Source organism: Schistocerca serialis, chromosome 2 (genome assembly GCF_023864345.2).
Source record: "Schistocerca serialis cubense isolate TAMUIC-IGC-003099 chromosome 2, iqSchSeri2.2, whole genome shotgun sequence".
Taxonomy (NCBI): domain Eukaryota; kingdom Metazoa; phylum Arthropoda; class Insecta; order Orthoptera; family Acrididae; genus Schistocerca; species Schistocerca serialis.
The window spans coordinates 985,315,534-985,330,776 of NC_064639.1; positions in this window are offsets into that span (position 1 = coordinate 985,315,534).

Consider the following 15,243-nt stretch of genomic DNA (forward strand, 5'->3'; position numbering starts at 1 on the left):
AGTATGCTGTCATCATTGAAATATTATACAAACATGAAAAAGATCTTACAAGTGTTGTGTACAGTCATCATTGTATATGTTAAACAAACATTGAAAAAATGTATGTACTAGGCTTTCTAAATTATTAAGTAGGAGCCTGTTGCCATCTGGTGGTACTCATAGCACCATATATTCCGGTTGACTACTGCTGGGCAGTGTGCCTTTAGCTGCCAGCATGGACGAGTAGATACATTTGATGTATGACGTGGTACTAAAGCCCCTGCTCGAGCTAGGTATGCGCATATCTGGTACATTTTATTGTACTTCTGACGTTGGATGTTCCGTAATTATTTTTATTTATATTATAGTTAAATTCCTATGCATTCAGGACTAGATGACAGTGCACTATTACAGTGCCACTAAATTGATTTACATTAACCGTTTGTAATATTTCTTGAAAAATGTTCCTCTAAATATACGATGACCATTAGAATGTAAAAACCGTTGAAAATACTATTGTTAATATAAAAAAATTCTTTAACTTTAAAGTTTGCCTAAATTAGTCGTCCACATATATAATTCACGAGATCTGGTCAAGCAAAACTTCTCCAACTAGAAGATTATTTTTCATAATAAGAGATGGCTCTGCTGCCGACGATGTCAGATATCCATAAAATTTGATTATTTACTATCCTTTCGGATATTCAGTTTTAATGGCCAGCTGTGTACTTAAAAATCATTAAATTTCGATTTCAAGATTTACAGTTCCACTGAATTTGTGAGAATCACCTTTCTTTCAACGCTCTGGCCAAGCTTTGGCCACAGTTAAGTGGCGAATCACCTTTACAGTACACGTTCTTTGCAAGATAACCGATACGCTGCCGAGAATCCGGCCACATTAAGGTTTAAGATTTGGAAGGTAAGATTTAGCACTGCTAATGCTGGCTGGTGCGGACAGCAACGGAAGGTTGGGGCTTTAAGGACGACCTTGCACTCGCCGACATACGGACGGCCGGCAGCAGGTAAACGACGGTTTTCCCCAAGAACGCTGGGGGCCAGCATGAGCTTCTGGACTGCTGCAAGCGTGGTCTAATATATGAGGCGTTTGTGTGATATATATAGCTTGAAAGGGGAAACCAGATGGCGCTATGGTTGGCTCGCTAGATGGCGCTGCCATAGGTCAAACGGATATCAACTGCGTTTTTTAAAAATAAGAACCCCCATTTTTTATTACATATTCGTGTAGTATGTAAGGAAATATGAAAGTTTTAGTTGGACCACTTTTCTCGCTTTGTGATAGATGGCGCTGTAATAGTCACAAACATATGGTTCACAATTTTAGACGAACAGTTGGTAACAGGTAGGTTTTTTTAAATAAAAATACAGCACGTAGGTACGTTTGAACATTTTATTTCGTTTGTTCCAATGTGATACATGTACCTTTGTGGACTTATCATTTCTGAGAACGCATGCTGTTACAGCGTGATTACCTGTAAATACCACATTAATGCAATAAATGCTCAAAATGATTTCCGTCAACCTCAATGCATTTGGCAATACGTGTAACGACATTCTTCTCAACAGCGAGTATCGCCTTCCGTAATGTTTGCACATGCATTGACAATGCGCTGACGCATGTTGTCAGGCGTTGTCGGTGGATCACGATAGCAAACATCCTTCAACTTTCCCCACAGAAATAAATCCGGGGATGTCAGGTCTGGTGAACGTGCGGGCCATGGTATGGTGCTTCGACGACCAAACCACCTGTCATGAAATATGCTATTTAATACCGCTTCAACCGCACGTGAGCTATGTGCCGGACATCCATCATGATGGAAGTACATCGCCATTCTGTCACGCAATGAAACATCTTGTAGTAACATCGGTAGAACATTACGTAGGAAATCAGCATACATTGCACCATTTAGACTGCCATCGATAAAATGGGGGCCAATTATCCTTCCTCCGATAATGCCGCACCATACATTAATCCGCCAAGGTCTCTGATGTTCCACTTGTCGCAGCCATCGCAGATTTTCCGTTGCCCAATAGTGCATATTTTGCCGGTTTACGTTACCGCTGTTGTTGAATGACGCTTCGTCGCTAAATAGAACGCGTTCAAAAAATCTGTCATCGTCCCGTAATTTCTCTTGTTCCCAGTGGCAGAACTGTACACGACGTTCAAAGTCGTCGCCATGCAATCCTGGTGCATAGAAATATGGCACGGGTGCAATCGATGTTGATGTTGCATTCTCAACACCGACGTTTTTGAGATTCCCGATTCTCGCGCAATTTGCCTGCTACTGATGTGCGGATCAGCCGCAACAGCTGCTAAAACACCTACTTGGGCATCATCATTTGTTGCAGGCCGTGGTTGACGTTTCACAAGTGGCTGAACACTTCCTGTTTCCTTAAATAACGTAACTATCCGGCGAACGATATATATATATATATATATATATATATATATATATATATATATCAAAAACTATAGGAGTTATATGTCGACAGCTTCAATCTTTTGTTGTCACCTACATTACTTATTCACCCTATGAAACGTCCCCTTAGAACAATTGTACAGGACTGTGCTTAACCTGACACACAATATTTTTAGCGCAACGCAATCTGTCTTTCAAAAATCCCTGCAAAAGAATGGCCCTGAGTAACATTAAACTATGCGTTTCACAAATCGCTTACCTCACAAAAATCTTGGTTACTCGAACTACTGCAATACAGCAAGCGCCACTACTGCCAGCTAAATAAAAGATTCAAACTATGGAAGGCACTAACTACTGATAGGCATAGTTAGCAAATGAAAGATTTTAATAGAGAACAAACAATGTATTTACCTTAATAGTCATAGTATATATATCAGTTCATGACAAATTACAAAACTCCGCCATCTCTCTCCCCACATCCACCACTGCTGGCGGCTCACCTCCAACTGCGCAACGCTACGCGCTGTTCACATCCAGCTGCCGCTGCCCAACACTACAATGGCAGACAACAATGCAAACTAGACACAGACTGCACACAGCACAGCCAGTGATTTTTATACAGAGGTGGCGTTACCAATGAAAAAACCTAAACAGCCTACTTACAACCCTTTTCATTTATTTTTATTATTCGTGATAAGTTTCAAATCGTATTACTTGATAGTTCGCATTACATGCCAATACTTGGGTGATTCCACTGCAGGTTCACAGGTAATCTACAATACTGCAGTGAAATCTATTACTGAGCATGAAAGCAGACATATACAGCTCGAACCTACGATAATAAATGAGCCACAGTTATTAATAGAGATATATGTCGCCCAAGTGCCTTACAATAGGTACGTTGCACGTTCAGACGGAAGTAGGTCCAAGCACATGTAGCAAGTTTTTAATTTAAAACTTTCCACAGCTATTCCGAATTTTTAATTAGAATCTCTTAGCCATGTCAAGGTGGAGCGCCCCCTAAATCTGCACATGACAGTTCCGAATGATAACACCGAGTAACGACAAAAAATTAATTGGCTTGTAATTTAGTATAGATAATTTCTAAGTTATTCATACTGTACTTCCTCCGCAGCTGCATACGGATTTCGTAGACTGAAAGGTGCTTGAATTGTTCTCTTTGAAATCTATGAGACTAGCAGCAGAAATTACTATATTTCTATTTCAAAAAGCAAAGTTTTTAATTAAATTTATCGGCGTCTTGTAGAAAAAGACAAGTTAGTAGTTATATCTCTGTAATTTAGCTAATGTCAGGCACTGTGCGTCGTTCAGTGAGGCCTTTCTTACAACTCATGTGGATGGAAAAGTAATTGCGCTCTTTTAAACGGTTCCGGATATGTTGAGCTTAACTGAAACACGCAGTATAAATGAAACTTTACAGCACACCGTTCTTCGCTTCATGGGCTTTACCGTGATGTCACGTAGTGACCTTTACTGAGAATAATGGTTTCCAGCACATGCTGTGGAACTTTGTGACACTATTTTACATGTCAGGGTAATGAGTTTACTCACACGGAAAATACACAGCCGTCTCCCTTTGTTTTTGAACGATCATAGCTACATGGTTCCCGCTCTCAAACTCATAAAGTGTGTTGTAAACTTGTCGTCAGCCTGGCCCCAAAGTTCCGTCGTAATATCATTCAAGAACTCCACGAGACAATGATAAAAGTTGCCCACAGCTACCCTCGTTGTCTAGGAACTCCACTTAGATGAAAGTGCATGTAGCCCGCTTCAGCTAATGCCAAGTTTCGATCCAGACTCCCAACGAAGTCACTTTTTCCGCTCCCTCGCGTAAAACTCAACTCTTATTAAAGTGCGGAAATGCCTTTTTCCACTAACGACGTCTATTCATCGACGACCACTACATCTCATTATGGCAGGTTTAGAGCACGACTGGAGCTGCCGGACATAAATGAAGCGTGCTAGTTTGGCTGCCTACTCTGAAATACACAGACAAGTAATAGTCCGGTGCTACAACTTTTATGCTAAATATTATTAGAAAAGAGCATACTCTCAGAATCTAAGGGCAGAATCGTGAGGAAATGCTTTACATTCTCACAAAAGTTTGCACTGAAAACTGACTGGGGCAAATACACATAAAAATTACCTATGCGGCGGAGACTCTTGCTGCGTTTTCAATAAAATTTCATTTACTTCGCAACAATTCCAGTCCTTCGACAGAGACACAGAAAACATCGCAAATCTTTCCTGCTTAAAAGCGCAAAGATCTCGTTAAAATTGGACTATTTTTCATCCTGTTAGATGACTATCAGCGAATAATAAGCTATCAAAGAAAACTATATTTTTGAGGACAGGATTGATAATTTGAAGCTCTATGCAGTTCTACTAGGGGTTTATACTGGGGCGTACAGTGAATAAAACTTTAGAAGATCCATTCGAATGACTAGTGAATCAATACACTGCTACGGACATTGGCGTTCATATGTTGATAATTGCGAAACTGTGTCCACAGCTAAATTATTCTCGTTTAGTTGTGACCCAGAAAAAAGTTAAGATCAACCGAAGACTAAATTAGCAAATAAAACTGTAAAAATTATCACTGGCGCTCTCTTTGTTCCGGCTCCTTAGTATCATATCTCACGTTCTTCTGTCCATAGATGACACGGACTTTCATGATTAGCTTAGTGATGATGGAGTAATAGTAAAGTCCACGGAATCATCGTGCAGTATGCCATCATTGCTGGATGAAATTTGTTCCTCTTTTCTTGTTTATTTTTAATGATTCGATTCCAAAACAAAACAGTGATTCGGTGTAAGTTTCCTTTCTATCCTAATAGTTCTTACAGTTTCGTGACAATGTAGCTAGAAGTCTGCAACAGCAGTATACTTGTTTTCCGTAACCCTGAGGTACTCGGCCGACATAATACATTTTGTTCGTCACTAATGAGCCAAAAAATTACGGCCACCTACCTAATACCATGTTGGTCTACCTCTAGAACGCAGTACAGCAGTGGTTTTGCGTGGGACGAATTAGACAAGTCCTCCGTAGGTTTCCGAAGATATTTGGCACCAGATGTCTAGGCACAGATCACGCAATTCCCGTCAATTACAGGCTGGTGGTTTGGGGGCGCGAGGATGGCGCCTTTTAGCAACCCGAATGGGTTACATCTGGGTAAGCTCATTAAAATTTCGTGGCAGGGAGATCGATATGAATTCAGTATCATGCTCCTCAAACAACTATAGCCAGATTCTGGCCTTGCGACACAGACAGGTATCTTGCTGAAACATGTTATTACTGCTGGGGAAGGCATCAAGAATGAAGGGCTGGAGGTGGTTCACAATAATGTTTGTAAAAACACCAACGCTATACTATTGTACATATAATAATTTTTTCTTCCGATTTTCGGTAAATTAGTGTAAGCGATGTTCTGATTTCATTTCTTTTCTCTTTTCATGTCATTATGTTAAAGAAACTGTAAACAAATTTCGATGTGAATATTAATATTTATGTCAAATTTCAAGCAATGTTATAACAGAATTGAAATGTAAGAAACGTTGAAACTATCGTAAGATGTCAAAGTTGTAATTGTGTGCCTGGTCCATACGTAGGCAATGTATTAGGATATGTAGAATGCAAAACCTCTGGTGAATACTCTGTCTGTAGGGGAGCGTTAAAAGTTGAATGGCAGGCGAGCGCGGGAAAATGCACACGGGCGCGGCACGGCATAACGGGCTCAGCAGTAGTAGTCGGAGTTGGGCTTTGATCTGAGCAACACGTTCTGGATCGAGGAGGCTCTCCTGAAAAACGTGATTTCGTTGAGCCTCGGATGTGCCGTTTCCGACGACTATACAGCATGGCAAAATTCCATAGGCACTAAATGGAAAAATATTACGACGCTATGAAGAAGTAAAGTGCTCTGCGCCTCGCAATCTCCCCGGCCGCCAACCGCCACATCGATACGAACAGGTTGAAACTATTAGTACTGTATTCGTGTGGACCAGTGTTATGTTTGTTCCTTACTGTTCAATAACAACTTAACTTTTACCAGCACAGTCCTATCATTTAATTATCCTAATCAATAACCTAGACAGGGTCCTTTCCACATGTTGTGCAATCCGAGTGTCCCGAGATGAAGATTTAAAGTTTATGTTAATAATAATTACCTGCAGACCTATCTATGTTAGAATGATGTTTAAAGAACTTTTTTGTTAATGAATATATAGGCAAATAATATAGGTCTGACAAAGTTGGAAGATAATGTTGAAATTGGTTTAGTAATAAAGTTTAATTAATTTGAGACATTAATGGTAGTTAAATGAGCAAGAAATAAGACAAAAAGAGTTGTAACTCATATATTGGAAATCTTGAGTGCTTAACGATTCCATAATCAAAATTTTCAGTACAGAGATCATAACAGTTTCAGGGTTCCCTTCCCCCCCCCCCCTTTTTTCTTTTCTATTCATGTAAATTCTGAAATGTACTGAACTGATTTGACCAGCAAAGTTAAAGTCAAGATAAAACCAAAAGTTATTAGTGTTTTACCTTTTTCAAAATTGACATTGTATGTGTGTTTCGAAAGTGCTATTCCTAGGGTAACCTATGCCCGATTTTAATCAGATCAATAGACTGTACGAAGCTTGTAGTAAACATGATAGTGTAATGTTATGTACTTGTGGTTTATCCATATTGGTGCAGAAAGTGAAATTATCAGTTCAGTAGATTTTCCGGTTCTAAAATTTACCATATAATGCAGTGTTACTACGTGTTGTTATGCTTGAACGTACATCAACTTGCACAGGGAAGAAACTCAGTTAATGCCTAATTAGGCTGGCGACCGTATTATTAACAATTTGGTAGCATCTGCTGTGTCGTTTCTTGTCCGTCCTAAAGTGTAGTTGCACTTCAGACTTGCTTGACGTATCATTGTTGTTACTGAGTGGGTGGAAGTCTGATTTTGCCTCCATTCAGGTACACGCGGTCAACATATATACCGAAATCCTTTCTTATAAGGTGAAGCCCGTCAACTTACCATAGTACAGGCTTTAATAAGTATCGTGCGCAGTAGCGTAGGGTTACATGTTCACGTGGCCCACAGCTATCATGGAACTATCTAATCCTAAATTATCTTAAGTGAGTATTCCCATAGTATAATACTGCCCCCGTTGGCTTTCGTTTGAATGTCGGTGTATCCAGACACGACCACGGAACTGGTGTAATAAGGAATGTGACTCATTCGATCAGAGGACACACTCCACTATCCATTATCCCATGGTAATAGCAATCGTAAGCGATTATGTCGTTGGCTGAGCATGCGAACCCGTAAGGGCGTTACTGCGGAACACCATCTTGAACGATGTGCGCTGAGCCGTGTGCTACGAAATAAACTGGTGCAGATAGTAGCAGAGCTCGATGAAACTAGACCATTCATAGAAAGAACTACTACGGTATGGTACAGAAAGTATTAGAAGGAAATAGGCAATGAGACGAATGTAAATGACACTCTAGCTTGTAACCTCCCTCTTACAAATCGGCCTATCCTGCTTGCGATATAAAATATGGCCATGGATCGCTTGTATGCCTAATGGATTTTTTCTAATTGCATAAGGCTATCTTTCCCGAAGAAGTGATACCGATAAGTAGGAGGAAAGTGCACAACCGACCCTTCTGATGGAAAGTCTACTAAAAAAAAAAAAGTAATTAAACCGAACAGGGCTATAATTTGGAAACTGAAAGTTAATCTGTGCGTTCACTCACGAACAACACTGGATAGAAAGGGGTACCACTGATCATGAATCCAAAAGTTACACTAATGAACAAAAAGGAAGCAATTAACTGTCGCCAGTCCAATAGGGCAATTTACATCCAAAATGATGATGGGAAAGAAAAACATGTATTATTAAACACTGACGTGGCAACTAAAGGTTGCCTTGTCTTTTTTTTTTTTTTTTTGACATTAATTCTAAGTGAGTATGTAATGATAAAGAAAACTGAGAAGTCACTCTTACATTATGTTTGCTATTAAATTTTGAAAAAGGCAATCGAGTAATCATTTGAAAATATGCAATTAAACTGTATGTTACTTCTGAACTTCGCCGGCCGGTGTGGCCGTGCGGTTCTAGGCGCTTCAGTCTGGAGCCACGTGACCGCTACGGTCGCAGGTTCGAATCCTGCCTCGGGCATGGATGTGCGTGATGTCCTTAGGTTAGTTAGGTTTAAGTAGTTCTCAGTTCTAGGGGACTGATGACCGCAGATGTTAAGTCCCATAGTGCTCAGAGCCATTTGAACCATTTTTTTTAACTACTGAACTTCGTTACGTGAACAATGACTTTCAGTGACCTCAGCATAACGTCATCAAAGAAATTTAGAAAAAAAGCAAGCATTACTTTGCCGCTACTTATATAGCAAATTGGATTTCATATTATTGTCTGAACTGAGCCTTTTTTACTGAGTTGAATAGAGTTACATACCAGAGTACGTACCAAACCAAACAGCCAAGTACTCCAAGCTATGTGTAAAATAAATAAAACTTTCGCACCCTTAATTTGTGAATTTCTTTAGATTTGGATTTTTTCCAGTGATTGATTCTCAAACATGAAAACTGAAATTGCTTTACTTTAGTCATATACTGAAGCCTCTGTTGTACAACAGTTAACTGAAAGTAGACTGGGGCTGAAATTCTTAAAAGAGAATTTATTCATTAATAAACTGGTTGTAACTATTCAATTTATTTCTTATGACACTCAGTTAGCATATTAGCAAAAAAAAGGAACAAGGATCCTGCTTGGTAACAATGTCTGGGGCAAATGAGGACACAATCGCCCTGAATTTAACTGATTATTATTTAAGTAAATCTCATCAATCAAATCACACTCAGTTGTGCTGCTGGGTTAGCCGTTAATACTTCCTACCACTGAACAGTCTTACTTCAGTGCTGTGCATACGACGAAACCCGAAGCAGACGACGAAACTGTGTTGCTGGAACTGCTGCTGTTGTTCAAGACGGTAGCATATTGTGGAGCCACAGCTAATTATAGGAATGGGCAATCGTAATTAATACAGCCTCTTCTGTCCGTCCACTGTCCGTACTCCTGCTCTAGACATGTGGCCGACGCGCGTACATGATGCCGCCGAAAATGGTGTTCTCTACTGCGAGAGCGTTAACACCACACTTCCGCACACTACAAGCGCTGGAACCCTTCTCTCCCTCTCACCGCGCGCTCAACCAGCAGCTCCATACCCAAAGATTTTACAACACACAAGCACCGCTATTATCATTGCTAGTCCATGCAAATAACAATTCCTTTGGCTTTTCCCCAGAGCTTATAAATTTCACAGTAAAACACAGACAAATACAATGAAACGTCAACAGACTCCCACCTAATGAACACATACAATGAAGCAATGTCCTTACTTACTAAAAGAAAGCATTTAAATTACAAATATTTACATATAATTCAGAAAAAAAGTTATATATAGGTAGCAGCTGCCATGCATCCTGCATTTTCGGTGTTACAAGCTCAAGACAATAATTACCTTGAAACCATCGCGATTCATGATGGTCCACTGGACATTAAAAATGGCGAGACTTGGATTCGTAATAGGGTGTCCGATTAGCAGTGACAGCAATGTATGCTCTGCGAGGTGCTCCCAAACTGACTAAAAGGATGGTGAAGAGTTCTTGTGGTAAAATGTTCCATTCCTTCACCAACGCGGTTGATACCTACATCCCCACGAGGCATCTCACACGCGCTCCACAGGATTGAAGTCCATTCGCCGAATATCCTCTCGGTCCGAGAGCTCCTACACCCGCGCTGTTCGTTGCGATCGCGTATTGTCATCCACAAAAATGAAGTCAGGGCCGAAAACGCCCTTGAAGAAATGCACATGACGGGGTACAGTGTCTCTTGATTAGTGAGAGTACCATGTTCAAAGATTTGGAGGTCAGTACGCAGATGCAACATTATGCCCCTCCACACCTTAACACCTGAACCACCAAGATGATAATGCTGGATGTGCCCGTGGCGAGGGGTGGGAGCACTCAATGCACCCCGGAGCGTTGCCAAACAAATAAAACTGCCCCAGCATATAGCTTAGATGGCTACGCTATGATAGTGTTTAAAACTAAGTCTTCTGGTCCAGACTGTATACCAATTAGGCTTCTTTCGGAGTATGGTGATGCAATAGCTCCATACTTAACAATCACATACAACCGTTCGCTCGTTGAAAGATACGTACCCAAAGACAGGAAAATTGCACATGTCACACCAATATTCAAGAAAGGTAGTAGGAGTAATCCACTAAATTACAAACCCATGTCATTAACGTCGATATGCAGCAGGATTTTAGAACATATATTGTGTTAGAACATTATGAATTACCTCGAAGAAAACGGTCTATTGACACACAGCCAACATGGGTTTAGAAAACATCGTTCCTGTGAAACGCAACTAGCTCTTTATTCACATGAATGTTGAGTGCTATTGACAAGGGATTTCAGATCGATTCCGTATTTCTGGATTTCCGGATTTTGACACTGTACCACACAAGCGGCTCGTAGTGAAATTGCGTGCTTATGGAATATCGTCTCAGTTGTGTGACTGGATTTGTGATTTCCTGTCAGAGAGGTCACAGTTCGTAGTAATTGACGGAAAGTCATTGAGTAAAACAGAAGTGATTTCTGGCGTTCCCCAAGGTACTGTTATAGGCCCTTTGCTGTTTCTTATCTGTATAAACGATTTGGGAGACAATATGATCAACCGTCTTACGTTGTTTGCAGATGACACTGTCTTTTATCGACAAATAAAGCCATCAGAAGATCAAAACAAACTACAGAACGATTTAGAAGAAATATCGGAATGGTGCGAAAAGTAGCAGTTGACCCTAAATAACGGAAAGTGTGATGTCATCCACATGAGTGTTAAAAGGAACTCGTTAAACTTCGGCTACACGATGAATCAGTCTAATCTAAAAGCCGTAAATTCAACTAAATACCTAGGTATTACAATTACGAACAACTTAAATTGGAAGGAACACATAGAAAATGTTGTAGGGAAGGTAAACCAAAGACTGCGTTTTATTGGGAGGACACTTAGAAAATGTAACAGACCTACTAAGGAAACTGCCTACACTACGCTTGTCCGTCCTCTTTTAGAATACTGCTGCGCGATTTGGGATCCTTACCAGATAGGACTGACGGAGTACATCGAAAAAGTTCAAAGAAAGGCAGCGCGTTTTGTATTATTGCGAAATATGGGAGAGAGTGTCACAGAAATGATATAGGATTTGAGCTGGAAATCATGCGACGGAATCTTCTCACGAAATTCCAATCACCAACTTTCTCCTCCGAATGCGAAAATATTTTGTTGACACCGACCTACATAGGGAGGAAGGATCACAACGATAAAATAAGGGAAATCAGAGCTCGTACGGAAAGATATAGGTGTTCATCTTTCCGCGCGCTATACGAGATTGGAATTAAGAGAATTGTGAAAGTGGTTCGATGAACCCTCTGCCAGTCACTTAAATGTGATTTGCGGAGTATCCATGTAGATGAAGATGTAGAATGAACGGCTAAGTGAGAACTGTCTTGACATGTCGCCTAATAAATCAGCCATGTACGTGTAGACGAAACACAGGCTTAACGAAATGAGAAAGGCGTTTGTTGGGGAGCATCTCAAAAATCTGCATTAAAATATATCACGCGCTAATAAGACGTTACATGGATTACGGATGCAACTGTTACGGCTCAGCAACGCAAAACAGGCCAGTATTAAGCTATCATAATCCGAATTGGAGCATTCAAATCGACTCCAACTAACGCTTTGCTGGTGGAAGTAAATGAAATGCCATTAGAACTGCGCAGGAAATGCATCACCGTCAAACTGCGACTTAGACATTTGTCTGAGCGTTCTACCAACTTTCCGATACCTTCGTCATAGAAAGCAGCCGCCAGCTCTTTCCGCCAATTATTTACGCTGGTCTACAGCTCGTTGTCTCTGCCAAAAAGTTTTCCTTATAGCCATGTCAACAGAGATAAAACTCACAAGGAGCCAATTACGGGATGTGTTTTGCTATTTGGGGAGCAAAATAACTGATGATGGTCGAATTAGAGAGGAAATAAAATGTAGACTGGTAATGGCAAAGGAAGCGTTTCTGAAAAGGAGAAATTTGTTTAACATCGAGTATAGATTTAAGTGTCAGAAAGTCGTTTCTGAAAGTATTTGTATGGAGTGTAGGCATGAATGGAAGTGAAACATGGACGATAAATAGTTTGGACAAGAAGAGAATATAACCTTTCGAAATGTGTGCTACAGAAGAATGCTGAAGATTAGATGGGTAGATCACATTACTAATAAGGAGTTATTGAATAGAATTGGGGAGAAGAAGAGTTTGTGGCACAACTTGACAAGAAGAAAGGACCGGTTGGTAAGACATCAAGGGATCACAAATTTAGCATTGGAGGGCAGTGTGGAGGGTAAAAATCGTAGAGGGAGACTGTAACCTCCCCCTCACTTACCGACCTTAATGACAGTGAAAAATGAAACCGCGTGTACCTAATGGGAGTTTTGGAAAAGCAATCGTCACCGAAGTTAACCTGTCGGTAAAGAGGGAGGAAAGGGTTACATCTAAATGAAAGGAAATGTGCTAATGAAACTGGTGGAAATTAATTTTGAAAAGGGGTAAAGTTAATAAAGAAGGTAAATGTGCAGCCGTTACGTTAACAATTAAGTAGAGGTAATTAGGTATTTGAGATTTGGGGAAATCACGGTCGCCAGTCCTAAGGACAATTACTATAGTAACTGAAAAAGAAAGATTATTACACATATAATTAGCACTAGAAGCGTGGCAACTGAAGGTTGACACGTGTAGTGTGAAAACTGAAAGTTTGTCAGAAGTAATAAATTTCGCTACACCCTGACTTAATTTAGCAAAAGAATTAATAAAACCGGAAAATCGAAAGTTAATTTAGTGACTGAAGTTAATAGTGAGCTTTCTTTCTGAAGCACATCGAAATTCAGTAAAATACAGTTAGTCTTGGACTACCTCAACAATCGTTTCAAAAGCTACTTGAATCTACGCAATTTAGAAATAAGAGATTTAACTTTGATCTTGAATTAAATGATTCTGAACAATTAACAATAGTAAAATGTAGTACGTACCAAGCTGAGCTGCAGTCACAGGTAAGCTAAAATACGGTAACAAAGCTCGCCCTCTTAATTCGTGCTTGTGTAATCTGAATATTGTAGCCAGCTCTGAGACTTTAACTGAACTTTGAAATTAAAGCAGTGAAATGGAATTATGCTGGCGTTTGAATTTCAACGACACTCGGGTTCATTTCGGAAAAGGAAGGGACCCTGCTTGGCAATGCAATTGGGACAATGAGCAACAAAGGTTCATGCTAAGTTGCTGTAATTTTGCGAGGCAAATGGAACAATTTGAAAAGCTGAGGTCTGCCATACAGTTCTGAAACTTTACGTGCTTTTAGTCTTCCTTGTTGGTTGATTGAAGGTTTGAAGCCGTCGATCGAGGAGGTGGCGACAGTCACTCATTGTCGGCCGTCGCTGTTGCAGAAGCTGGATGTTAGCGCGCCTTCTTCTCGACACGGTCACCAGGCGAAACGGGCTCTTGATGTGCGCTAGCTAATGCTTCCCGTCCGCGACACCATGTCAGAAACTATCATCGCGAGTCGAGCGCAATTACATGCTGCCAAACCCCGAAAGCGCGGCAACTCGCGGGAGCGTCACACAACACACCTGCTCCACTCGCTACTCCCGCCAGACCCCGACTGCCCAGCCCGCGCTCCACGCGGCAGAGTTAACACTACCAAAGATCCTACACACTTTGATTCTTCACACGACCCATCGATGTAATCGTTCGATAGCAGTTTTCCCTAGGCAAGACCCAGCGTAAAAATACAAATAATATTTACGAAACAAACCAATTATACATCGACATGAGTGCATAAATATATATATACAAACAGTAAAACAATTACAATATATAAAGAGACAGAAATGTCATATCTTGAGGTAACAAAACAAGGAAAAAAATAATAGTACAATAGATGGAAATAGGAGGATATGCATTTCCGGCGTTACAAGACCAAGAGATGAATACACTAAGCAGATTCAGAAGGATGTAGGTTGCAGTAAGTACTGGGAGGTGAAGAAGCTTGCACAGGATAGAGTAGCATGGAGAGCTGCATCAAACCAGTCTCAGGACTGTAGACCACAACAACAACAACAATTGTGGTTGATCAAACACTTCCCATCCAAAGAACTGCATGAACATCTTCATTGCCCCTGCAGAATCTGGCTGAGAATTGTCTTGAAGAAGGAAACGCTTGACAGTTATAGTGGCTGCATAGCTTCGGGCGTAATTTCTCACCAGACCCTCGTACTTTGCGGTAGACACTATTGTCTAGTTCACTGTGCACCCAGAACCGGAAAGAGCGACGTGATGCGACTGACGGGCTTACTCTGTGCAAAGCTTCACAGGATTTTCAAAGTGGTTTACATTTCGCGACCGATCAGAACTTACTTTCCGAATAGCCCTCGCACAACATGTACAAGAGTCAAAAGGGAATAATAAGTAGTGAAGACCAAGAACGAAGTGCTCGGGTTAGAAAGGGTGTATGCACGGATGTAGCCTTTCGCCCCTACTGTTCAATCTATACGTCGATGAAGTAATGATGGTAGGATATCGGTTAAGACATCAAGGTATCACTTCCACGGTACTAGAGGCAGCAGTAGAGGGTAAAAGCTGTAGAGGAAGACAGAGATTGGAATACATCCAGCCGGCCGA